At 42.2% G+C, this 26,019-nt stretch overlaps 1 protein-coding gene across 1 annotated transcript in view; it reads right to left on the bottom strand.

Annotated features, from left to right (window-relative positions):
• The window catches only part of Thrb (thyroid hormone receptor beta), a 183,054-nt gene extending 174,116 nt beyond the window's left edge, over positions 1 to 8,938 (bottom strand). The window contains 1 exon segment of the mRNA XM_051206818.1: positions 8,864 to 8,938. The gene's annotated coding sequence lies outside the window, so the exon portion shown is untranslated.
• Between the last annotated feature and the right edge of the window lie 17,081 nt (positions 8,939 to 26,019).

Raw genomic sequence — 26,019 nt, 5'->3', positions numbered from 1 at the left:
TGATAGAAAAATCAAGCAGTCTAGATAAGTCCTAGTTTGACTTATTTCTAGAAAATAAAGTGTTTTAAGGAAAGCATGTAAAGAGAGCATTTTAAGGAAACGGTTATAAAAACAACAACAAGCTGACTATTCAATGGCTCTCCAAATGAGGGGATATCTAGTTATCAAGATGATGGGAAAAATCACAAAACAGCATGCCGTTGGTGTTCAGATATCTATAAAGAAACTCATCAGGTTTCTGTGCCCACTGACAAGAGACTTACATCTCAGTGTAGAGAATCTGAAAACACATCTGGCCTGGTGGCACACGCCTGGGAGAACAGGATTGGAGGATCACTTGAGGACAGGTCTTCCAGAGCAGCTTGAGAAGCACAGTACATCCTTACCTCAAATCAAGTTGAAACAAATCAACAAATAACAGCAACAAAGGAACAAACAAGGGGCCACTGACAAAATGAATGCCTCACACACAATGGGTCAAGAAGGGCTGTGGGGAAAGCAGGAAAGCAGAAAGGGGAGTCGGGACTGGGTTTGAAGGGGGTCGTGGTGATTTGAATGAAAATGTCTCCAGTAGGATCCCTGTTTAACACGTGGTCTCTAACTGGTGGTATTGTTTGGGGACGGTAAGGTGGAGTAGCCTTGCTGGAGAAAGTATGTCACTGGGGGTGGGGCTGTGAGATTAAAAGCCTCACACCACTTCCAGTTCACTCTCTGTTTCATACACGAGGTTGACGGGGTGAGTTCTCAGCTCCTGCCACCATGCCTGTCACTGCTACTTTGCCTTTCTCCCGTGATAGCCTCTTATTCCTCTGGGATCATAAGCCAAGAGACTCTTTCTTCCCCGAGGTGCTTTTGGTTAAGTGATATGCTCGGGTCAGCCTCAATGACAGGGTATAACTGGAGCTTTTAAGAGGCAAAGGAAGAGCATGGCAGGTGTCTTGAGGCACCTGGTTCTGTTGGAGAGGACAGTCAGTCAATGCTAGACCAAGGCAAATAAGATATGAGAAAAATACAATGACTAAGACAGGAAGATACATTATCCTTAGACAAGAAAAGAACCCCAGTCTTTAAAATCCAATGTTTAAGGAAATCAATGTTTGATTTGATGAACATTGATGCCCCTTGGCCAGTGAGAAGTATGGTGTGTCTAATCTTCTAAGTAATGGGGAACATGCCCAGGAAAGCCTCCACTTGGCAATCCTTCTCTCCCTCCCTGCAGTTTATCCATCCTTGTGTTCACCAATTCTGTTTTCTGCTTAGTCCCTGAGTTTCCGCCATCACCCTCCACTCACATTGGAACTGCCTGAATTCAGCCTTCATGAATTCACACAGAGGTTAACAAATAGCTACCTATCTGGCCTACTGTGGTCAATCTCATCTCCAACCCATGTGTGACATACCTTAATCACAGGACTCTTGCTGAGATATATATAAAACTGGGTCAAACCACTGCTGTATCTAATCTTCCTTTCTTCCTTCCTTCCCTCCCTCCCTCCGTCCCTCCCTCTTCCTTCCTTCCTTTCTAAAATACATATGTATTTCTTTTATGTGTATGTATGTGTGTGCCTGAGTGCATGACTGTGTACCACGTGCACACAGTGCCCACAGAAGCCAGAAGAGGGCATCAGATCCCCTGGAACTGGAGTAGCAGACTCTTGTGAGCTGTTATGTGGGTGCTGGGAATTGAACCTGGATCCTCTGAATGAGCAGCCAGTGTTCTCAAACTATCTGTCTAGTCCTGTCTGTCTAGTTTTTACAACTGTCCTCCCCTGTTACCAGGTCCAATGTGAGAATCCTAAGCAGACTTTCACAGTCTTGGTGCTGGTGATCAGCTCTGACCCTGCCAGCCTAAAGTTTTTACCTAGTCTGTAACAATTGCATTATGCCTCTCACCTTACACTTGGTGTCTTCTATGTGTGCCATTTGCTTTATGTGCCTGCCACGTCTCTCTCCACTCCCCAGATAACATCTCTCCCCCTTTCCAGACTCAGTGAGTCCTACCATCCCTCAGGAAGCCTTGTCTTATTTCCTGCCTCGGTTCCAGTCTGTGTCTGAGGGTCCTGCCTATCTCCGTGCACACTGTACATGTTTCCACCAAAGCAGCACTGAGATACTGTGCAGACATGATCTGTTTCTTTGGCTGCCACTTGCAGGGCTCCAGTGGGCACCGGTAACAACACCAGCTCATCTGCACAGGGTAGTCCTGACTCCTTTCCACCAGGCAGAACATCTTCATTTTTCCATGGTGGACACTTTGGCTAGCTCCAGAACTGAGCCAAATACTTAGCTACCAAGCAAACATTGGCCTAATGAATGACAGTGAGCAACCACCCTGAACAATTCTCTCAGATCAGTGTCCCCAAGGTGTGGTCTTTGGATCAGCAACTGCCACACCACAAGGGAACTTGTGAGGACGTAGGTTCTTAGCTGGTCTCACAACCTGCTGAATCTCAAACCATATGTGGGAACCAGGGCACTGTGTCAAGAAGCCTTCTGGATAATTCTAATAGGTGCTACACTTCCAGAAACATAAACTTCTCAAAACTAAAAGTAATAACTTCATTTCAAGGATTCAAACCATGTTGCTGCAAAGAAGGGCATTTAAATTGTAAGGCAGCTTTGACAAAAGGCAGGGCACCATCACACACAAACCTGCCCACCGCCCACATATGCTTCATCCCTCAATAAGGTGTAATGTATAGCAAACCACTAATGACCCGGCTTTCCTCTCTTTCCTTCTCTCAGCACTCTAACCACGGGGCTACAGTTGATGTTTTTCCCATGTATGCCTTCATACTTTTACTATACAAGCATCCAGGCATTTATCTTTAATTAGAGACATGATCTAGGCTATTACAGCAGAAATCACAGCACCTGCCTCAGCAAGCTACATAAAGACACCTGGAGTTGCAGGCAGTGGCTGCAACCAGCCTGCTCCTTGCCAACAGTAGGTGAGCAGACAGGCTAACGTCCACCTTCCAAAATGCAAATATAAGGGGTTATAAGCACAAATCCAAGTTTATACAACTCTAGCTGATTTATAACATAAAATGAAAAATAAACATTAAACATAAATAACAATAGAGTTTATACTGACAGGCTTGGGTCATTTTTACCCAGCCCTGTGGATCCTATGCATAGGGAAGTGTGCTTACCAGGGAGTGTAACGTACTACGGTAGGAGGAATCCCAAACAGTCACAAAGAAGACTCCTGTCAACACCACAGACAGACGTTGACTCTGTCAGCTTCAGTGGCAAGATATCACCTGCCTGCCTCTGGCTTAGCAGAAAGGGTGTGATGATGGTTTGGGATAAATTCTTTGTCATTTGGATGCCTATAAAATGAACAGCTTATGGAAATACAGTTGGAAAATGCATGCAGCTATGGCTCCCAAAATGGAAAGAAGGGGAAGGTAAGAGGGAAGAAAGTGAGGAAGCGAAGGAAGGAAGGATGAGGGGAGGAAGGGGAAGATGGAAGGTGTAGAGCAGGGGGGAGGGAGAAAGGAAAGGAAGACAAACGGTGGCTGCTTCCCATCCTCACTTTGCCATTTTCTTCAGTGTAGTTTCTCATGACTATTCCTTGATTGTCCTATTCCCTTGAAAATCCTGTACTTTTGCCTACTTTCTTCTTTTTTTATTCTCATGGATATTAGTGTTTGAAAATCCTTGCTGCTGGTGAAGCTCTGAAAGTGTGTGCTGCTTTTGTTTTTGTTTTTTCTTGTGTGTGTGTGTGTGTGTGTGTGTGTGTGTGTGTGTGTGTGTGTGTGTGTGTAGCCATGCATTATTTATGTGCTCCTGAAAGATTGTATCATGGGAATCTTACCGATTTCCTGATTAGAAAGAGACCAAGAAACTTTCATTTGTCTACATCCCTTTCTTTAAAGCTTAGCTGGTGTCTAGGTGGGAGTCCCTGAATATAGGTGCATGTGCTTATGAATATGCACCCATCACACATGCAGATAGATGCATCTGCATTCTCCTCAAGGGTATAAACTGCACAAATAAGTAGCTGATGCACCTGCTCTCACGAAGAGCCTCCATCAGCTGCCTAACTGGGATTAGGCTTGTGTCTGGATGTTCCTTCAGGACTAGTTCCTAAATTCCTCCATCCAGCTGTGCTTTCCAGCTCCTCTGCAGCTAAGAGTCAGTGGATAGCACCGCAGGTAAATTGTAGGGTTGGGATTCTGGCACGATCATGAAATGGAAAAAACCAAACCAAAACAAAAGACATGGTGCTTTTACCCCCACAACCCAACTTTTCTGTTGTCTAGAATTCCATGTGAAGACCAGAGCTCCAGAAGGTACCTTGAACCAAGAAGCTTGGAGGAGGCAGCCAACTGCTAAGAACAGCAACTCAGGAAGAATGGATACTGATGATAGAGAACCCTGTCTCCTGCTACAAAATGAAACTGTTCATGCACTGGGTTTGTATGGTTTCCTCTTATGGCAGTCTCTAAATTTTCTTCACAAGTTTTCTGTTTACAAAGCTTTTAGCTGATAGGGTTCATTGATTAGCTTCAGATTGGCAGGCCTAGTTAAGGTCAGCCCTATCACTGGGCCAGTGTAGCCTTCAGCCGTGGCTCCCTGCCACCTTCCATCTCCTAGAAAGAAGGAATGGAAGCATCATGTGGATGAAGTGGTGGCTGTCCTGTGCCTTGGTTTCTTTGAGCTCAATAGCAACACTAGAGAAAATAGTTGGAGGAAAGTGGAATGGGAAAACTCCCAACAGGGTACCTCCCTTCTTAAACACTGTCCAGGAATGCATTGTTTGAATATGCTCATGATGCTGCTTAAAACAAACAAACAAACAAAAACTATCAAGAGCAGATGTAGTGTGTGGGGGGAGTTAGATAGGTGAGGCTCAAGGAAGAGTGGGAAGAGATTAGAGACAGAGCAAGCTCAGAACAGTTCTTGAGAAATTCATCCTGAAAGTGATGATGGGAAGCAAGGCCATGAGGAGACTCCACAGGCATGAGCCTGCAGGCAGCCTGCTTGAGGTCTAGACTGTTCTACAGAACAGCTGTCCTCTTTATTTTCTTTGTTTCATCTAACATTACTTTTAATTTAATTTTTAATGTGGTCTGAACATTTAATATGAAATCTACCCTCTTTGTTATGTGCAGGTGGGAATTGCAGAGAAATGGTATACAATGTTGTGTTGCATTTGCTTGCAGCTTACTCATCTTGTCCATTGGTATCATTTTCATGCACTTCATATCCATTAATAGAATTTTCCTATTACTGACTTCCCAAGCCTTAGCAACTGGCATTCTACGCCCAACTTCTGTGAATTTGATTATATATGCATATATAACACAATACATATAAATATTTTTTATTATATATACACATCTATGCATACATATATGAGAGGGTGGGTGGTGTGCATGCATGCTCATGTGTGTGGAGTTCAGAGGTCAACCTCTTATATCATTTCTCAGGAACTATACACCTTGTTCTTTGAGACAGGATCTGTCATTGCGATCTAGACTGGAAAACTAGTGAGCCCTAAAGATCCAACTTTGTCACTCTGTGTCATCTCACAGTGATGTGATTAGAGTGCATGCCACTTGGTCTGGTATTTTATGAAGATGCTGTGGACCAAACTCAGGTCTTCATGCACTTTACTATTTTACTATGCCATTTTCCTAATCTGCTATCTATCTATCTATCTATCTATCTATCTATCTATCTATCTATCTATCTATCAATCATTTATCTATCCATCCACCCATCCATCCACCCACCCATCCATATGTGTATGTGTAAAAATGTACTTTTACACACACACACACACACACACACACACACACATACACACACACGGGGAACTTACTATGCAATCTAGGCTAGCCTGTAACTCACTATGTAGCCCAGGCTAGCTTTGAATTCATGGAGAATTCTGCTGCATCCTCTCAAATGCTAAGATTGCAGATATAAGAATCATAGTTGACTGAGTTTGGTTATATTAATTGGCTAAGTTTTGTTATATTAGGTATATCATTTAAATGGTAAAAAGAAAATAATGGGGAAAATATCCATAGACTAGATTTCAAGTATTGACATTTTACCCTTACTCTCATTCTCTTGAATGACAGAAACCACATGTTGCACTGGTAGGGGGTAGGAGTGAGATTTGGGGGTGGGACATGTCAAAAACCCTGGTTCTAGGAAGATAATATTCCCTGTCACTGGAGTGGAAAAGAGAGGCACTTTCTGTCTTGGTATTTTCCATTTGGTTAATCTGACACTTAATGACTTGAAACAAGTAGAATGATAAGGAAGCAAATGCTGCTCCAATTCTTATATTACATAATTCCATTTCTGCTCTTAAGCATGCTAAGCTGGTTGGAAGAAAATCTGCTAAATTAAATTTGGTTTGATTAGGAAATTTGCGTCATGTTCAGGCAAAATACGGCATGTGTGGGTTAAAAAATGTTCTGGTTATTTAAAAAAATGTTTTACAGATGATTCAGTTTTACCATAGCTTCATTAGTGAACTAAATTTGTATTCCCAAGGATGTGTTGGGGTAGACTTTGCTTTGGCCCTTTGTTGGGAAATCTCTCAAGTTCCAGGCTGTTGGTCCTGTGTGAGGAAAAGTACTATGGCCTCAAAGGCTGGCTGGGACATTTGGGTGTCTTTGTGTCCTTCCTGTTCCACTCCCTGAGACACCTTCATGGGTCACTTCCTTTTCATAAACTTTAGCCTGCTTCTCATCAGTTTTCCCATCATGCGCCTCGAGTCTCCTCTTCATTGGTCTAAGTCCTTAGCTGCATTTCAACACACAGTGTCACCGTCCACTTTACTGCCAAACTCTAAACAAAGGCATGGAGAGATTTAAGGGGAATTGTCTGGTGTTTCAGGCTGAGGAAGAGACTTGAGAGAAGGTCAAATGTTGCTGTAGGGTGCAGGGCCAGGGCAGTTAGTTAGCCAAGAGCAAATGGCAGAGTCCAGGAGCTGCTGTTTTGTAGGTAGTAGAGACCCACTTTTCAAGCTCAGTCTCTATGGGGATGAACAATAGAACCTTGCATTTTACAGTCTTTGACAAGCATCCAATGAGTATATGAAGATTAAAAAATAGGTGGAGCTTTCCAGTTATTTTAGGTGTGTGATTATTGGGCAAAGAAGGCACTGCATGGACACACAGACAGAATATTTCCCCAAACTTCAGAGACTGTGCTGAGGACCAGGGCCACAAGGCAACCCAGAGAGCTATAAGAAGGTGTCCAGATGCAAGTGTCTGGCTGTGGTCTTTTCATTCACTAAAGGTCTAGTCATTTTCTATGCTCTTTTCCTCTTTATCTGTTTTGTTCATGGAATGATAATTTGTAGGCTAGAGTGCACAGGTAGTTTTGAAACAGGCTATGTGGGGCACACTTCTAGAAAGGAATAGCACCATGTCATGCCAGATAATTCTCTTATGTTTCCATTCCCTGGCCAATCCCCCTTCTTCTTGAGGTAATAATGATTACACCAATTCCTATACACCAATTGCTATAGACTGATGATGCCTTTTGTAGAAATACGTAAAAATGAATTTGTAGATTGCTCCTTTAGGTCTAAGGCTTCATGCCTCAGGCATGTAGAGAAACTTCCATGGCTTCAGTGTCTGAAACCAAAGGAAGTGCATGGGTATTCTGAGGTCGCTGGGGTTGTGCAATGGTGAGGAGGACTTAGATGACAGTATAATTGGGGATCGATAATGAGGAAGCTGAACTGGGGGCCTCATAGCTACCCTTCTCATCCTCAAACAGCACAGCTGTAATTTTGCATGTTGTACAAATTGGGGTTCACTGAAAAGTTGCATCTGTGTAAGGGGAACATTAATTAATAAAGAGTTATCTATGTTAGCAGCATGGGAAATATTAATCATTACATTTTGTTTTTAAGAACCACACTTCTCAAGATTCTTAAGTTACCCCCCCCCTTTTTTGTGTGTGACAGTCCATAAATTTCCAGCATTGTTTTCTGATAAGAGAGGGGTGACAGCCCTGGAGGGAGGGCTGGGGAACAGAGACAGCGGGACTGGGGGCTCCCAAGGGAGAGCTTGGGCACCGGGCCCTGTAATATTAGTATTGGCTACCATCAGACAGCACCAGCCCAACCATAGTACCTAGACAACAGGCCAGAGGCCACAGGCAAGGGAGGCACAAAGACAGCATTCAAAAGACCCCGCTGTTGCCAGCCAGCACGTTCATAGACTCCAGCAGACCCAGGCCAGGCCTGCACACTACCCCACAGCCAGAAAGCAGAAACCCCCTTTTTTATGGTGAGCTTTTAAGATGCTAAAAATAATAAACACAGAAAGGAAAGTGCTGACACAGCCTTAGATGCAGAGACAAACGGAAACTGTTGCTCTAATGCTGAAAACAAACCAGCTTCATAATTATAGCCCGGCATCCCAAACAGGGTGATTGCTATGACCACACTCCTCTAGGACGAAGGGCAGCCCAGAGGACTTATCAGCAAACCAAGGAAACCTCCATCCACCTGCTCACCCCTCCCTGCCCACTCTGGCCAAAGCTTATCTAATTCTTGGGCTGTTTCCCCCCACCCCCTGCACTCAAGGAAAAGACACTTGAGATGGGATCTGATTCTTCAAGCACAATTTTCTTGTGAAACAAGAGGAATGGCCTTTTCCACCCAGCATTCTGTGACTGCCATTCTTCCCCAAGTAAATTTACCCCATTTCTTTTCCTCGATACAGTGTTAGCCACATGATTCCTTGTATGTCTCTGGAATACCAGCCGCGGTCATGTTAAATACATTTTTTAAAGAAGTGGTGCTGACACAAGCTTGAAAGTAAACAGGTCAACTAAGAGCAAAGATCTGCAATAATAAAAAGTGAAGGCTGACTCTGACCTTATTCATTAAGTCATGTGTGGGGCTGGGTACCACGCAGGTCCTCCCACGAGTCGGAAACCACAGACCTGGAAAAGATGAAACACAAGAGAAACATAAATTGTTTTTTCAAATTTAAGTTTCCCAACATTTGGTTAATCAGTACCTGCTCTTATTTCTGTCTGGGGTCTGGTTTCAGAGCTGTCTCTGATTTTGACTAAATGCAAATTAACCTCAGATAAAATCTCATTCTGAACTGGACATAGTTTCATGGAAGGAGACTCTAATACTAGGCTGTAATCACAGAGCTCAAGCAGGCGACAACCTTCCTGCCTTCCAAAGACCTACTTTTCTATGGGGATTCAAGAACAACACCCAACAGTTTTACACTCCCAGCCTGGGAAGATGGCTAAGAGACAAACAAGAACCTCCAGGTTATGGGAGATTTCATGCTAATGAGTGGCAGTTTCCTATTCCTGGGGATGAGCCAGCACCCTGTGTCGGTGAAGGTGTGGCTTCCATGCACCTGCAGTGACAGAGGGCTGCATGGGGCCTCAGCCCAGCCCAGAGTGGAGTTACCTAGAGAGTTTATTCCATGTGACCTATGGGGAACACTTTCTGCAGCTAGAAACACAAGGTGGCACCTGCTGGGAGCAGGTGGCAGTTGGGGAAGCACCTGTGTCTAAGATCTGTCAGTTCTGGCCTTATAATTTTTGTGATTGTTGTGGGGCTCAGAAGTCACAGCCAGAGGTCAGGAGCATAAATATCTGCATTCCTGACACTCAGAACTGAAGATGTCATCCACCCTTTCATTTCTGTTCTACCAAAATAATGAAAACAGCATGGGTATAATTTTCTTGATAACCTGCCCTAAGCTTAGATCATAAATTGATGCATAAATTGCCAGTCTTTGCTTTTTTTGTATTCACAAAAATATCTATGTATCCATGACAACAGTGTGGGTGATTTCTGAGTTTTGTTTTTGAGACAAGGTCCCATTTTTGAAGCCTAGGCTGTCCTTGAACTCGGTCTATAGTCCAGGCTGGACCCAAACTCATGGTGATCCTCCTGTTTCAGTGTTGTGAGTACTGGGATTACAACAGTGAATTGCCATTGCTTGACTGGGGCTTTGGAGGTTGGGTTAGGGTTAGGTGTGTGTTGGAAACATTCTATTACTAAACTGTCACGTGCTGTTTGAGTTCACCAAAGAGCTGGCTCTGGAGAGCAGGTTGTTTCCATTCTGCCTACTGTAGACTCAAGCATATTTGTCTCAATGCATCTTTTAAGTTTCCTTTGGCCTGCTGACTTAGTGGGAAGGGTAAGGGAGAAGAACAAAACAGCCCCAAAGAAAAGCCATTAGTCTCTAAGAACACCTAGAAAGGCAGACCATTTCCAGCACAGGTTATGTTTGTTTGTCTCATGATATAAAAATTCCTGCAGTGCTGGGGTAAGTGACGTGCACACCATGCCCAACTTTTCACGGGCATACCGTGACGCCGAGCTCAGCTCCTCATTCTTGCAGAGCAAGAAGTCTGCTCACCCAGCCATCACCACAACCTGGACATTTAACATTTACTGTGTCGTGTGACTTCCTGTCTACATTATTTTGAATCACATATAGTAACTGTACCAAGTTCCGGGCTTTGCTATATTTTCTATATTCATGAATGTACTTTAATTACATCTGTGCGACCCCCCCCCCACACCTTTCATACCCACCTTCCCTCCCTCCCTTTTCCTTTATATAAGGGCTCTCCCCAGCACAGTGCATAAACCCTCATCCTGTCTCTCCACTCTGTGTTTATAACACCAGAAAAGCTCTGTTTATTACATTGAAGGGATGCCTGTTCACTCAACTGTGTGCAATGCATGTTGGGTATGTGCAGATTTTCTCTGCTATCCCCACTCCCAGTCTTTTGATGAAGCTCCAACTTGTCTTCATGAAGGTTTATCCACACTATGCATCCATGGAGAGAACACATGCCATGCATATACAGGCAATGCATACTTATTAAAATTTACCATTGCTAACATGTGTCACTTGAAAACCACATTAAAGAGGACTGTGGAATTGTATTCACCCATTTTCTTCAAAAATCTCTTTCTACTGCTCTTGTCATAAACTTTCTAATCTAAAACCTACAACTTTATCACCCTGTGAGTAGAAAAGCTGATAGTATTAGGCTACACACCAAGGCACAGAGAAGTGTGCTATATCCTAAGAGCATTTTCAAAGAGAAGTCAATACAACAAAGAGGCTTGTGTTTGAAGCTGTTTGGTTTTATTGCAGTTTCAAGTACATGCACACCCTTAGCCTTGACATTAATATCTAAAAATAAACAGTGCCTTTTGTAGAAACTATATCAAACTTCAATACGTATGGATATAGAGTAATAATTTAGTTCTGATTTAGACTCTAAGGAAGAAACTTGAACTTGATTACATGAAAACAATAGAAAGCCTCACATAATTCACATTAAAAAGTTTTAAAAAAAAATCTTTGTTCTTTTTCAAGACACTGTGTGCAAGACCAGCCTGGAACTCACTATGTAGTCCAGGCTGGCTTAGAATCCACGTGGTCTTCTAACCCACTTCATTCATAAACTTTGACTAAGTATACTTTATGGTTTATAGTAATAATTTCACACACATTAGTCCTCACAGTGACCACATGGGACAGACGGTATAAATGGGCTTGTTTTCCAGATTTGGAAAGGGAAGGTAGGGAAAGAGTGAGGCAGACATTGGTGAGGGGTTCCACTCGGGGAGTCTGATGTCATAGGTTTGTTCCCATTGCCTGGAACAAGTTTCAGTTTTCAAGTTGAAACTGTTAAGAACCTGGTGCCATGGAGGTGGCCCCCAGAATCTGTGTGTAGACAACATCTCTTTCATGGTGTGTTCCTGAGAGGCAACCTCATTCGAGTCCGCCTAGGAGACAAGCTCAGGGGTGATTTGGCTGTGTTGAAGGCCAGTTAAAGGCGGGAGCTGAAGCAAAACCCTCCCAACCTAAACACGCCCGGTTTTAACTCTTCTCTTAGGAAACAGGCAACTGAGCGTTTGCTCAGAGCTCAAAGGACTGCCAAAGTCATAATGAGAAGCCTTCCCTGGAGAACCTTAGTTCAGAATGTGTGTCTTTTACACCTTTTAAAATTTGGGGCACAAATATGTTACTAGTGTGGTTATTTTGGAGTTTCAACAGAATACTGTTTTGTTACTGATTCATTTTCCAACTTGGGATACTTTTATTTGTGGGCGTGAAGTGGTTCATTTTGTTTAGTCATCTGACCTGAGGTGAGGTTGCTAGACTGCTCCCAATTAATGCAAATTGAAGGGTAAAGGAGAAACAGAGATTCTTTAACTCAGTTCACAAATCTGTTATAAACAGCTCTTCACTTGATCTATTTTAGGGCAGGGCGTAACTGTGAACAAACAAAACAGCACCAAAGAAACTAGCAATTACATAACATGTAATTTTACTACAAAGCTTTGAAAGGGTTAAATTTATATCTAAGTTATTTGTTTATTTATTTTGAGACAGGATTTCCCTATGTAGCCAGGAACTGGTTATGCTAACTAGGCTGGCCTCAAACATACAGAGAGTGGCTTGTTTCTGCCTCCTGAGTACTGGGATGAAAGGTGTGGACCACCATTATCTGGCTAATCAAAAATCAATTCCCTAGCCATCTATTTGACTGTTTACCTCTTTAGTCTCTCAGCTCTCACCCGAGGTAGACTAAAGTGTGTGATCAGCTTATGTTCCTTTGTTTCTGATTTTTTAAGTCTTTTTAAATGTTATTTTGGCAGTCACACTGCTTTCCCTTATACCACACAGTCACAGCTGCAGAAGCCAGTGAGGTCTTTTCTTAGTGCCATATTTTACATACATTGTAGAGGTTCCAGTTTTCAGAAACATAAGGTATTTCGTGGGGCAATCTGCTGAATGGCAGTTGCCCCTTTACATTGAGAGCAACATTTCTGAATAGACTAGAGAGGTTGTTCCAGTCATGCATGAAGCCCGAGGTCCCATTTTCCCATGAGAGACGCAGAAGAGGACATCAGATTCCCTGGAGCTGGAGTTACAGGTGGCTCTGCAGTCCCTGACGTGAGTGCCAGGGGCCAAACTCAGGTCCTCTGCAGAGCAGTGACCATGCTTAACCATCTGTGATTTTCTTGATGCATCCTTTTAAAAAAGTTATTAGTTATTGTGTGACCTCTCTGTCCTTCCCTTTTCCTACTCCTTCCTCCATGGGTTGCTCCTTCTGTCTTGTAGGCTGATGGTATGGCTGTTAATGCCTTACAGTTTTTGGAGAAATTCTTACTCCTTCGGCTTTTGCTTTTTAAAACCTGGGTGGTACAGATTGTTTTTCTGACTTTTCCTTGTACAGATTGCTTATTGTCATGAGACATAGCTTTTGAAGGATTCAAATACTTAACACCATAATAATAATGTATGCCACCCTCCCTTGCTCCCTGCACTAAGTCTGTCCCCTAACTGCTCAGTGAAGAAGTTGAGTCTTTCCCCCTGCATCCTTCAGGTCTGTTTTTGGTCACATGACCTTTGCCCTGTAGAAATTTTATCAGATGTGCTAACGTAGAAGTTTGAGAGAGGTCTTGCTCCATTTGAGTGCTCTCTGCTGCCCCATGATTACCTTGGGGACAGGCCTGACCTCGTCTTTCACAGATCAGAATTGCACAGGGGAAGTGGCTCGCATTAACTGTCCCATAAAGTGAAGATGACAGAGCTAGACAGCTGCTGTTGCCCACAGAATCCCAAGTGAGCTCCAGTTGGGCCAAAGGACCCACCCTGCTAACCTTGGACCCATGAAGTCATAAATGTGGATTGTTTCAAGCTTCTGGGTTTGGAGATAATTTTTTTTATTGACGAAGGGAGCCCAGATAATATCACTGAGTACTTCTTACTGATACAGGGCTTATCTGTTGTACTGAGGGATGACCACACAGAAGACAGTTTAAAACCAGGCAATAAATTCAGCAAATATCTGCCAAATGTTGGCTGGATCATGAAAGATTTATATGGGACATAAAGATAAGCCAAGTGAGACAGAAGTACTACACAGAAACAGGAATATACAAGCAAAGGGAAACTTAGTCAAAAGAAAGGAAATGAAGGATCTAGGAACTCAACTATATTAGCATGCCCTTCAATGATTCAGGAGAAAGAATGGAGGAATAGAAGGTGGGTTAGATGGCTCAGCAGACATAGGTGCTTGCTGACAAATCTGGGAATTTGAGTTTTATCCCCAAAATAAACATGGCAGAAGTAAAGAAGTGGCTCCTTTACCTATCCTCAGAGCAATGTGCACTGTGGCATGAGTGCATACACACGAACATACACATAAGCAAACAAGTAAAATGATGATGGTGATGATGGAGATGATGCTAGTGATGATGGTGATGATGATGGTGGCAGTGGTGGTGATGATGATGGTGGTGATGGTGATAGTGATGGTGGTGGTGGTGATGATGGTGGTGATGGTGATAGTGATGGTGGTGGTGATGATGGTGAATGGAGGGGTAGATAGTGGGGCCAGGCCTGTGGCCCAGGCTTAGTTAGTAGAAATTGGCAGCTCCATGGGGAGATGAAGTTGCTATCAATAGAGATAAGGGAGAATGAAGAAATCAGAGCCTGGGTTCCTTCTACCTTCTGATTTTCTTTTTCCCTCATCCTCACAATGACTGAGTCTAGAAGATGTACAAGCTCAGGAGACTGCCTGTTAGTAATAAAGGAAGGGCTGAAAAATATACAAGAGTGGCTAAGTGTCATGATGTATCAGGTCCACGAGATACCCCCTTCAGATCTGACTGTTGTACCAGCTCAGGCTCAGGGAGGGAAGCCAAGGGGGAGGACTGGACAGTGGCCCTTGTGTGACAAAACACTGAGAATCCTGGAGAAACAGTGATATGGCATTTTGGCTTGGGAGGACAAACCTTGGGGACATAGTGGGTGATGCTACAAAAGCAGAAATAAGCTTCAGTAGTTTGGGATTCTACCAGGGAGATTGGGTTTATGCAATGGTTTGCATGCAATGGCTTGAAGCAGGGCACAAACAATATTATCCCAATATATTAGGATTATTCATGTTCAATTTGTGGAACACTTTGATGACAGATAAACTAGAATTTATTAAGTGTGGACCCTACAGCCCTCCTTAACTAATTTATAGGCATATGTGCATGCATTCAGTTTTCAGAGAGATGATGCATGGCTTTCACATGCTTCTCAGTGGGCCTAATGACTCCTGACCCCATCAGAAAATGTAAGCATCAGAATCAAGAAAATAATGGAGAAAGCCCCCATTTTAGTTCTTTTAATGAGAATAAAAACATGGCAGTAGTTATGGCAGTGGATAGAAAAACAGATACAATAATATACATTTAAAAGGAAAAGTCTAAACAAATGATGAGTTTGACAGAGAGGAGACAAGTTCAAGAGTGTGGAAAGTTCGACTCTGGGCTGTAGCTACCTATTGATTTCTTTCCTTCCTTCTACAATGTGGGGGATCAGTCCATGTCTCCAAAGCACTGTAATATTTCTTGTGCTAAAAAGGTTCCTAGGTGAACATGAGGCAAAAATGTGCCCACCCCATGTCCAACACAGTCATCACAAATCCAATACAACCTCTTTTGCCACTGCCAAGATCAAACACAGACTAAACATCCTCACCAGTCTGGACTTCAGGTAGCCATGCTTAAGGTGCAACTTCCTATTCTCTGTCCTGGGGGCACTCTGTATTTGTTATTGTAACTACCCTTTTATTGCAGAAGAATGAAGCGTTGGTAAATGTTTATATATTACATACTGCAATCTGACCATAGCTGCACATTTATGTTCATATTTATCACATATGGGAGAGTTAGTTACATACACTGGGTCATGAGCTTCCTCATACCATGTTTACGAATTACCTTGGTGTCAGCACAGACCAGATAGCACAGACATGGATGAAGCTGACTGGGGGGGGAGGGGTTTGCATCCATGAAAACTTGATTGATTACCAAACTATCCTACTGAAGGTTTAAATCGGCATGGTCATGACAATGACAGGAAATATCTTGACTATGACAAGTTCTTATCCTCAGCCAAGCATAAGTGGGCATATAGGATTACGTTAAACCATCTGTCTTTCAAAGTGTGGTGACCCTTGGGTTGGCATTTGAATGTCACTGGTTTCCTTACCTTAGGGATGTTTTCTGACATTTGGAAAGCTCAGAGTCAACATCAGTACCGATCTATAACAAAGACAGTCAGGTGCACCAAAGTTTTTTCTTTAATTTTTCAACAAATGAATGAAGTGACTGTGATTGTCCACATCAACATGAGGACTTTCCCTGCTCCTTTCAACATCAAAGAATGGACTGTTCAATTAAAACAGAGCAAGCCAAGGTTTGTCAAGCCAGCCTTTGTATAGTGGCTGACAATAGCCGAAAACTGAAAGGCAGATATCAAATCCCCACTCTCCTCTCTCAACGCATCTCTTCCGCTGGGTAATTTATACCGTGCAGGTATCAAGCCATTCATTTTGCCGTCATTTATTGTTCCTTTTCCAACGGCAATGGAATTACAGCATTAGCTTACTGTCTTTTCTCTTAGGTAGAATTATATTATTCTCCCTCCCACCCCTTGCAACAAAGATGGCATTCACAACTCTGGAGGGCCACCCCGGAGGTTCTGTGATCAGAGTGTGGCATAGAAACTGCTACCTGGAAAGTAGCAGGAGTAGAAGCTGGGCCCCAGCACGTGAGTCTAGATTAGACACAAGAACACGCTTTGTAAGGGTTGCCTTTGCATCTTAGCTAGAGCAACATCGAGCAAAGCAAAGACAGATGACAGATGGATAAAAGCATGGTTGGAAAAGACAGACACATGGACAATTACTATTCCTCCATACTATATGCAAATATGGAGCTGCTTAAAATTTTTTAACATTTCTTCTGCTTTTGGAGACAAAACAGATTATCAAGCTGAATGTCCCTTATTGGCTGCCTGGTCTGTGCTCAGGTATTAGACTATCCCTTTGTTCATTTTGTTTTTTTGGATCTTCATATACTTCCTGGGTATCCTCCTCCTGCCCTTCCCCGCCTATCAAGAGTTAGGGAATGCATCAGAAGCCTGATGTGTCTATATGCTCTTGTGTTAGGCATGCCTATTTCTAAGAATTTATCTGAAAGAAATGATTATGGGCTTGCTTTGTGACATACACATCTACATGGTGTCATTTATAATAGGAAAAGGCAAAGGAGTGACAATTAATTGTAAAATTGGGGAGGTGGGGGGGGCAGTGTTTTCTGTTTCATTCTGTATTCTCATCTGCATTTTCTAAATCATCCAACCTAAAAACAGCACCAATAGAATGAGATTAACACATCTGTACTTCATATAGAGCCACTGGCAAGTTTCTCGGTAGAAGATCTCTACATTTACAATTACTTTGTTCAGTGACCACCAGGGGTATTTGTAGTATAGCCAAATGTTCCTTGCCTCAGTTTGCAGCACTGTAGAATCGGGACATGAATGTCACCAAGCTCAGGGCTGTGTGCAATTAAGTTGAATAAATAAAATATTGAAATGCACAAACCCTGAGGTGTTTGTTGGCTTTTGTTGGGATGATGCTGGCTCAGAGAAGGGGCAAGTATTTGCATGGCTCCATACCATACCCAGTATGAACTATGGGGCACTTCTGAGAATCTTTAAAGTTATACTCCTCATCTGAAGCATCAGAATGGGGCCCGGGAAATTGAATGTTGTATTCTTTGTGGCAATATCGTAATGTCTTAACAGGAGAACTGTCTGTTTCAAAGTGAAGATGACACACTTTCTCAGGAAGCTGTCCTGAAATATTTGCCACCAGCATAGCTAGGTAATAATAGCAATAGTAACAATAATAGTAATACTAAGAGGTATACTTTTGGCAGAGAAAAATGACTCTTTGCTTGGGCTTGATGGACAGAGATGTAAGCCAGTGGTAAAGTGGTAAGTAGGCAGTGTCTAAATGAATCCAGCTGCAGGAGACAATGCTCTTCAGTGTTTTGGGGAATTACAATGTATGGGACACTGAAATCTGAGGCACTGTCACAAAAAGAGGGCATTCCAAGTCCTCAGCCTTTTTCCTGGAAAGTTGCCCAAGCCACAACTTATAAACAGCACTAATGAATTAATGATACAATTAGCAATTTCTAAGTTAGCCACTAAAAAGTTGGGTAAAAGAATAAATGAATAGCAAGCCCATAGAGGTGAAATGCATCATTAACTCAAAATAATGAAGAGGAGGGGAGAAGAAGGGAAAGAATAAGAATAAAAACAAGAGGAAAGAGAAGGAGGAGAAGGATGAGGAGGAGAAGAGGGGAGCGCCAACATCAGGGCAAAGAGAGAGAAAAAAAAAACAGACTCTAATTAAATAGAGCAGTGATTTTGTAAAAAACCACATGCTAAGTTCTTTAAATGGTCCCAGCTAAGTGTTGCTTAAATGAGACACAGGACCTAAAAATTGCAAGAAAAAGTGGACCAAAAAATATTAAGAAATTGCTTTATTAGTACCAACCACCTTGAGTTCAATAACAAGAGATATTATTTCAAATAAAAATAGGTATTTCAGAGCAATAGAGGAGGAGATTGAGGATCACACAGGATCCGGCTCTCAGTTACGAAACCATAGACACAGAATTCAACATTGCTGGGGTTAAGTCAGAAGCCGGAAAATCCACAATGTTGTGTGGGTGATCCACATGGAGTCTCTACAACAGGAAGAAGCATTTGGCAGATGGAAAGGACACGGCATGGGAATGGGAATGGAACCTTCAAATCTGACTGACTCCATCTGGGTAGAGCATGAGGCCAACAGCTATAGAAGACTCGGACTGTACACTGAATGAAAGTTTACTCTGCACTGGGCAGCTAACAGGTGAGTCTGAACAAGCTTCAAAGGGTAGAACCACACAGGGCATGGGTGATTTGGCTCCATTTAACACATGGGTCCAGAGTATCACGCAGTGGGAATCAAACAATATTAACTACTGGGAGGAGGCTGTCACATCGAAAGTGTAGGTGCTGCTTATAGTGTTACTGTACGAAGATCTGCATGCACCCATTCTGGCTTGCAGTCCCATAGTTTTGTACAGGTTGTTGGTAGGCACTGTACATTCCCTGTGCAGATGAGCAGGCTCACCATGATGAGGCTGGTCTCTGCCACCAGTTGTCTTTCTCGACCTCTCTTGACAGTGTCCTAGAGACATTTAACATCACCAGTGCCACACAGGGATACCATTTGCCTGTATATTCCATGCTGGATCCCAGTGAAGTCTGTTGCTCACAGGGTTCCACTCTCCCTGGACTCCCCCTCTGCCTGGCTGAGCCTGCTTCTTTGGGACCCCCCAATGTGGCTCCTCTTGAACCTGAAGGCATAAGGTATGCTGTGATTTCCTATGCCTCTGCCGGCCTGTATCTGTGGGCATTTGTAGAGATCCCTAAGAACCATTCAAGGGGACTTACTCTCCTAGTTACTGGAGGGACTCTTTCTTTACCTTTGTGTTCTGTAGCAAGCACCTTACAGACTTTCTATAGCTACCTCTTGAACAGAAGTCCCATACACTGCAACAAGCGAAAACAAGAACAAAGAAAGGGAGAGATGACATTGCTCTTACCTGACATTACTCATAATTCTGTATGAGTAAAACAAAAGTGGCCACAGAGAAGTTATTAAAAATGATAAGTGAATTAGGTCAGATCACTGGATATGAAACCAACATGAAAACTGAGTTGGAAATACAAAATATAAAAGTCCTGAAAAGTCCCTTATATTGATCTAATATCACAAATTCTTTATAGATAAATAATAAATAGGAATATTTCTATCTAGAGAGCTGTAATGCTTACTGAGCAAACGCAAAGGGGAAAGTGGAAATGCATGGACATGACTCGAAACAGTACTGTAAAGTTGTCAGTTCTCCCTTAATTAGCATATTAATTGAATAAAATGCCCATCAATATCACGTATGTTTAGGAGGGGTTTTAGAGGAAGTGGGAACACCATTTCTACATTGTATATGGGAAAGCAATGAGCCAATAACAATTAAGGGGACTCAGAAAGAGCCAAAGACACAGGACTCCACACTGCAGGAGAAAGACACACAGGAGAGGGACACACAGAAGAACCCACAGGAGAATGACACACAGGACTGTCCACTGAAGAGTACCTCAATTGCTCTGCACACTCAAGTGGATACCAGCTGCAACAGATGCACACAATGGACTAAAAGTCTGCAATGATTGTAGTCTCCCAAGCATTGTATTGAACAAAACAAGCCAGAAACATGAAAAAGCCAAGTGAATCTCATGCTTCAGGACTCAGAGGAGCCCACTCTCCCATTTGGGGAAAGGTGGGGGTGGACTGAGGCACTAGGAGAGCTGTTGCTACCAACCACTGAAATGTTTCCATGTGGGTATTCACTCTGGGAAAGGTTATTAAGCTGTGTTCGTAATGACTTGCCATCTCTGAACATAAACTTTGCTTTAATAAGTAAGCTTGGGAAATTTTAAGGAAGAGAGTGTGTGTGTGTGTGTGTGTGTGTGTGTGTGTGTGTGTGATCCCTGTGTGTTACTCAGGGAAACATACAAGTATGTGTTAGTACTGTGATGGGACCTCCTTTAGGATCTAGAGTTAATTTCAGACATCCTGCGGCATGCAGAGTGGTGGACCTCTCTCTGGAGCGGAAGAGGCTAAAAGAAACAGCTTAGTCTAACTATCCCATCTTTCCTCTTTTCATTGGCTTTTAGAACACCCAGCCTTAACTTTGGGCCCCCAGAACAGCACTTTTCAGTCTTTATTATTATTATTTTTAACATAACATGGAAAGAAATCTATCTTATAGAACGACCCCATGTGAAACTCATGAATACATGGAAATGTGCATTTTAGGAAATGGTGCCCTAGCTGTATGTACTGTGCTCTGTGTTCTCTCCTCTGTTCTGTCTTCATACGCTAACCTGCTGGAATAGTGGTCACTCTTCAGGTACGTCTATGGACCACAGTATCAGTGCTCACTAAGATGGCTTCACAGTGTTCACTGTGTAAAAGTGAAGACAGCCAAACTTCCAGGTTGAGTAAAGTGTCTAGTGAATTCGGAAGCAGTATTTTCCAGAGTTCTTGTCACCTATGAGACTCTCAGTACAATGTTACTGGGGGTTGCTATGCACTTTGCCAGTTTACCTCCTCCCCAGATGGTTCTTGGTACCTAGCCTTCATTTACTTTGCTTTCTCACCTTTTCTTCTAATTTATGCCAATACATCACAGGCTATGTATCCTTACAATAAGCTGTCTCATTTTTTCCCATAAGAAGTTTTAAAGATGTCCCTTCAGGCTGACACAGTAACTCCTTCAGATTGGGTGCAAGGGATGAGGATGCAGGAGCAGTAACAAGATGCACACTTCCCATCCCACCATGTGACAATGTCTGCAGCACTGAGGCACAAAGAGCAGATGGCGGCGAGTGTGACCGTGTGACTGAACTCACTGCTAACCTTCCAGGGAACCAAATCCACTCCAACTTTCCACGAAGACAAGCAGGAGAGCCATTGAAAGCTCACTCTGGGAAACACAAAGATGTCTTTGAGAGGGGAACAAAGGTTCTGCTGAGGACAATAAAGATTGGTGTGAGCATCTCTGTGCATCTCTGTGATAAAGGAGTTCCTGGGCTTGAGTTTCCTTATCTTAGTTTCTCAAGCCTTTTGAGACTGTGTGCTTGCAGGGGAGCTAGCAACCAGGCTGGAAGCAACTAGCCCAGACACGTGAAAATAAACCTTATCTCTCTGACACAAGAGAAAAATTTCACCTTAATAAAACTATTTTCAAACATTGCCTCTGTTTCAATTGAATAAAACTTTCCCTACAAAAGGTTCTCAGGTCACTTTTGGGCAAGCTGCCAGTCCCAACACCTACAGAAAGCAAGGAACGCTGTGAACAAAGCACCTGATCCACCTTGGGACTGCTGGAGGCTGGAGTTGGGATATGATATGTCTGGGTGTTTCTTCAGTGAGAGCAGTTTAGAAAATGCTGGGGAATGTCAGAGGTTGAACGGGTCAGCAGACATGCTTGTGGCCTAAGTTCTACCATTGACCATGGTATGCTTGCTCCCCTGTGACATCAGAAGCAACTGTTGATGAAAACTGGCTGTGCAAGTAGAGACACAGCCAGAAAGCTCATGAGGAAGAAACTTACAGTAAAATGCTACATTTAAAGTAGGGTAAAAGCCAGGTGTGGGCACACACACATGTAATTCCAGAACTTGGCAGTCTGAGCAAGGGGACTGGCATAAGTTTGAGACCAGGCTGGGTAAGAGAGTGAGGCTGCTGCCATGCTCCCTACTATGATGATAATGAACAAAGTCTTTGAAACTCTAAATAAGCCCTCAATTGAATGCTTTCTTTTATAGAGTTGCTTTGGTCATGGTTGCTCATGGTGTCTTTTTTTTTTTTTTTTTAAGCAGAAAGGTTTATTTTTGATTCAGTTTCCAAGGTTTCAGTCTGTGGTCAGTTGGTTCAATTGCCTTTAGGTTTGTGACAAAACAGAAATGTTATGATAAGAGGGCTTTGTGGACTAAAGCAGATTACTTGATGGCAATAAGGAAGTAAACAGATGCAAAGGGGTCCAAGACAATATATAGCCCCCCCAAGAACATGCCAAGGACCTACTTCCTCCAACTAGGTCCTACCTCCAAAAATCTTCAATACCTCCTAACAGTGCCATCAAATAATGAGTCAATTGGTGAATTAATGTGATGACAAAGGTTCAATTATGGATCATGGTCTAGCCACTTTCTGCAGCTAGGCTTTTAGAGCATGAGCCTTTTGGAGGGGTACATCCTAGTCAGACCTCAACACTGGGGATAGACTAGTGCTCCTCTTAGAGGGGTACTTCCTATTCAGACCTTAACATTAGGGCTAGAATAGTACTCCATTGAGGGCTAATTACTTCTCACTATTGAAGCAAGGTTTTGCCTACAAATCTTGGCATTTTCCAGTGGCTGATAGCACAGTAACTATTCTGAGTTATTTGCTATTGCTGGCTACTGTCATTCTGATCATCCTACATGGTTCTATCCATGGGTTGTTTCACAGGCATTTTAGAATCCATGCTCTATGAATCCTGAAAAGAACTTAGAATTTGGAGTTATTTCTTTGAGGAGCTCTTGTCCAGTGTTTGTACATTAATTTTGTATCCTGCTACTTTGCTGGAAGTGTTTAATCAGGTCTGAATGTTTTCTGGTGAAACCTTTAGAGTTTAACAAGTATAGGATCCCCTCATTTGTGAATAGGATATTTTAGCCTCTTCCCTTCCTTTTTTTGTGTTTCTTTTCCCTTTTGTTTTGTCTTATTGCTCTAGCTAAGAATTGTAGCACTATCTTAAATAAGAGCAAAGGATTGGGCATTCTTGTCTTACTCCTGACTTTAAAGAAAATGCTTTTGGATATAGTCCTCCTATTCCTATTATATCACAAATCAGTCAGATAACAGATACCCAAAGAATAGTTACCAAAACAGATAAAGAATATAATTCTTTTCAAAAACCTATGGAACCTTTTCTATAATTGATGATATTTTGGCCACAAAATGAGTCTTAATAAATATAAAACAGTAAAGATAATTTTTATATCTTATCATATTACAGTGGTTAAAATTAGAAAGTAGCAAGAGAAACTACATGTATACTCGGAGAAAATGCATTCTAGAATGAGCAGTCTGCCATTGAAGAAATAAGGGAGGAAAGTAAAAACGTTCTTAGGATCAAATAAAAATGAAAGCACAACTCATTAGAACCAGGAAGATACACCATAGAAAGTTCAAAAAGGAAAGTTTGTAGCTATAGTGCTTACATTGAGAGAAATAGAGAGAGACAGAGACAGAAAGAGACAGAGAGAAAGACACAGACACACATAGAGATTTGAAATAAATTGTCTAATCATCCACCTTAAGGTCTTAGAAAAGCAAGACAAGCTAACCCCCAAACAGTACATGGAAAGACATAGTGGAAATCAGAACAGAAATAATTGGAAACAAAAGGGAAATACACAGAGTCAATCAAAGAAACAACAATAGAACAGAAACAAAGACTGTTATATAGGTCTCCCTCTCTCTCTCTCTCTCTCTCTCTCTCTCTCTCTCTCTCTCTCTCTCTCTGTGTATGTGTATGTGTGTGTGTATGTATTATGTATGTGTGGTTGGTAAGGAACCCAGGGCCTTCTGATTGTTAGGCAAGCACTCTATAATCCAAGCCCTCTTACACCCCACCCCATCCCTTTTTTGAGATAAAGTCTCACAAAGTTGCCTAGGCTGGTCTTGAACTTACTTTGTGGCTCAGGCAGACCTTGAACTTGCCATCCTTCTGCCTTAATTTCCCGAGTATGATAGATTACTTTAAAGTCTCCAGCTTATTAATTCATTGAAGTTCTTTTTCATAGAGGGATTTTAGAAGTTAAATGTTTGATTCACCCTGGAGAACTGGAAGACTGTACTTTTCAGTGAATTACATATCAAACAGAGCAGTGCACAGAGTCCTAGCCCAGGGAGTATTTGCATGAAGGCAGACCAAATCACAAAACAACTCAGGCTGGAGATGTAGCTCATCGGTGGATGTGAATTCTATCCCCAATGCCATACACAAATCCTTGTATGTATTTTTTTCCACATGGATACTGTGGAATAATTTTAACAGCGGTCTGTAAATAATATTAAGATTGAAGGGAACTAACTGAACATCCAGTGGGTGAAATGTCACAGAGTCAGGAACTCCCTCAGGAGAGTTCCTTAGTCCCACAGCAACTAATGCTACCCATCTGGTGACAGACAAAGCTCTACAAACATTTGAAGAAGAAGAAGAAAAAAAAAAAAAAAAAAAAAAAAAAAAAAAAAGGCAGTAGAAGGAAACAAAATTGCTGGTTCCAAGCAAAGGCCATAGAACATTCCAGCAAGCTAGCAGGTGCACTGGTATACATATTCAGCAAAGCAGCCTCAATTTCATGAACTTTCTAGTTTTTTGATCACTTTTTTGAACTGTGCCAGTCAGGTCAGTATGGATGTCACCCAAAACCCGTAGCTGTGCTGACCAATGTGAAGATTAAACAGTGTAATGATTTTATTTTATTATTGGTCCCTATGAATTTATATATTTGATAGATAATTTCATGTTTCCAAAAAATTAGTCCTCTAACTCCTTGTTACAGTCAAGCCATGTGAATTAAAAAAACAGAGGGCTGTATGGTACTGTAGGCATTTTAAACAGTTTCTTAATGAAGTACACAATTCATTCATCATCTACAATATAGGGGATTTTTGGTGCTTTTTTTTTTTTTTTTTTTTTTTTGCCTGTCTCTCAATAAAGAATTTGAAAGAAACTGAAAACTCCAACACAAATTGTACAGAAATGTGCTTGCTCTGGGAAAACCATGGGGTTTTAATGAGTGACTAGTATCTAAGACTATGCTTTGGGTTTTTTTTTTTTTTTTAATTTATACAAACTTTAAAAGTGTCAGAATTATTTCCAAACCTTAGGCAAAGACATTTGCTGCTGACCTTGGGGGTGATTTTAGGCTGTTGAGCATGTCCATTGTAGGAGAGAGAAAGGGACCTAATGGGAGGGAGGTGGGGATCAAGGCTGTGGTCTGTCCGGATTTCCTCTCTCAAGGAAAATATTACAGTGTTAACTAAGGCTTAAAAACAAAGAAAACCAAACTTCAGGTTAAGTAAAGAGCTTGGATGGGAAAGAAGGTTACAAATCCTCTGTGACTTTTGCTCCCATTGTCTTCCTGTGACCCCATGCCAGGTAGAACTAAGTCACTGCATGGAGGCTTTACTGACTCAGTAGCTCTTGAGGAATACGAACAAAAGTCACTATCTGGGTGTGAAGGATCTCCCTGAAAGACCATGCTGATACAAGGAAGTCCATAAGTGAATCATTAATAGAGAATGGAGATGCTATTTGGGGTGTAGAATTCCAGTTAGTAAGTACAAGAGATGTTGGAATAAGACAGCCGTGGGCATTAACCATGTGGGTGAGAATTTGAGGAGCAAAGGGCTACTTGTATTATCTTAGGGCATTTCCTCCCCAACAAGGTACTTAATTTCCAACAGCAGTTATACAGGAAGCCTGTAGATAACAGAGAGCAG

This window comes from Phodopus roborovskii, unplaced genomic scaffold (genome assembly GCF_943737965.1).
Source record: "Phodopus roborovskii unplaced genomic scaffold, PHOROB, whole genome shotgun sequence".
NCBI lineage: Eukaryota > Metazoa > Chordata > Mammalia > Rodentia > Cricetidae > Phodopus > Phodopus roborovskii.
Note: the sequence above shows the minus strand (reverse complement) of the source record. Positions and strands in the feature narration are given on the sequence as shown.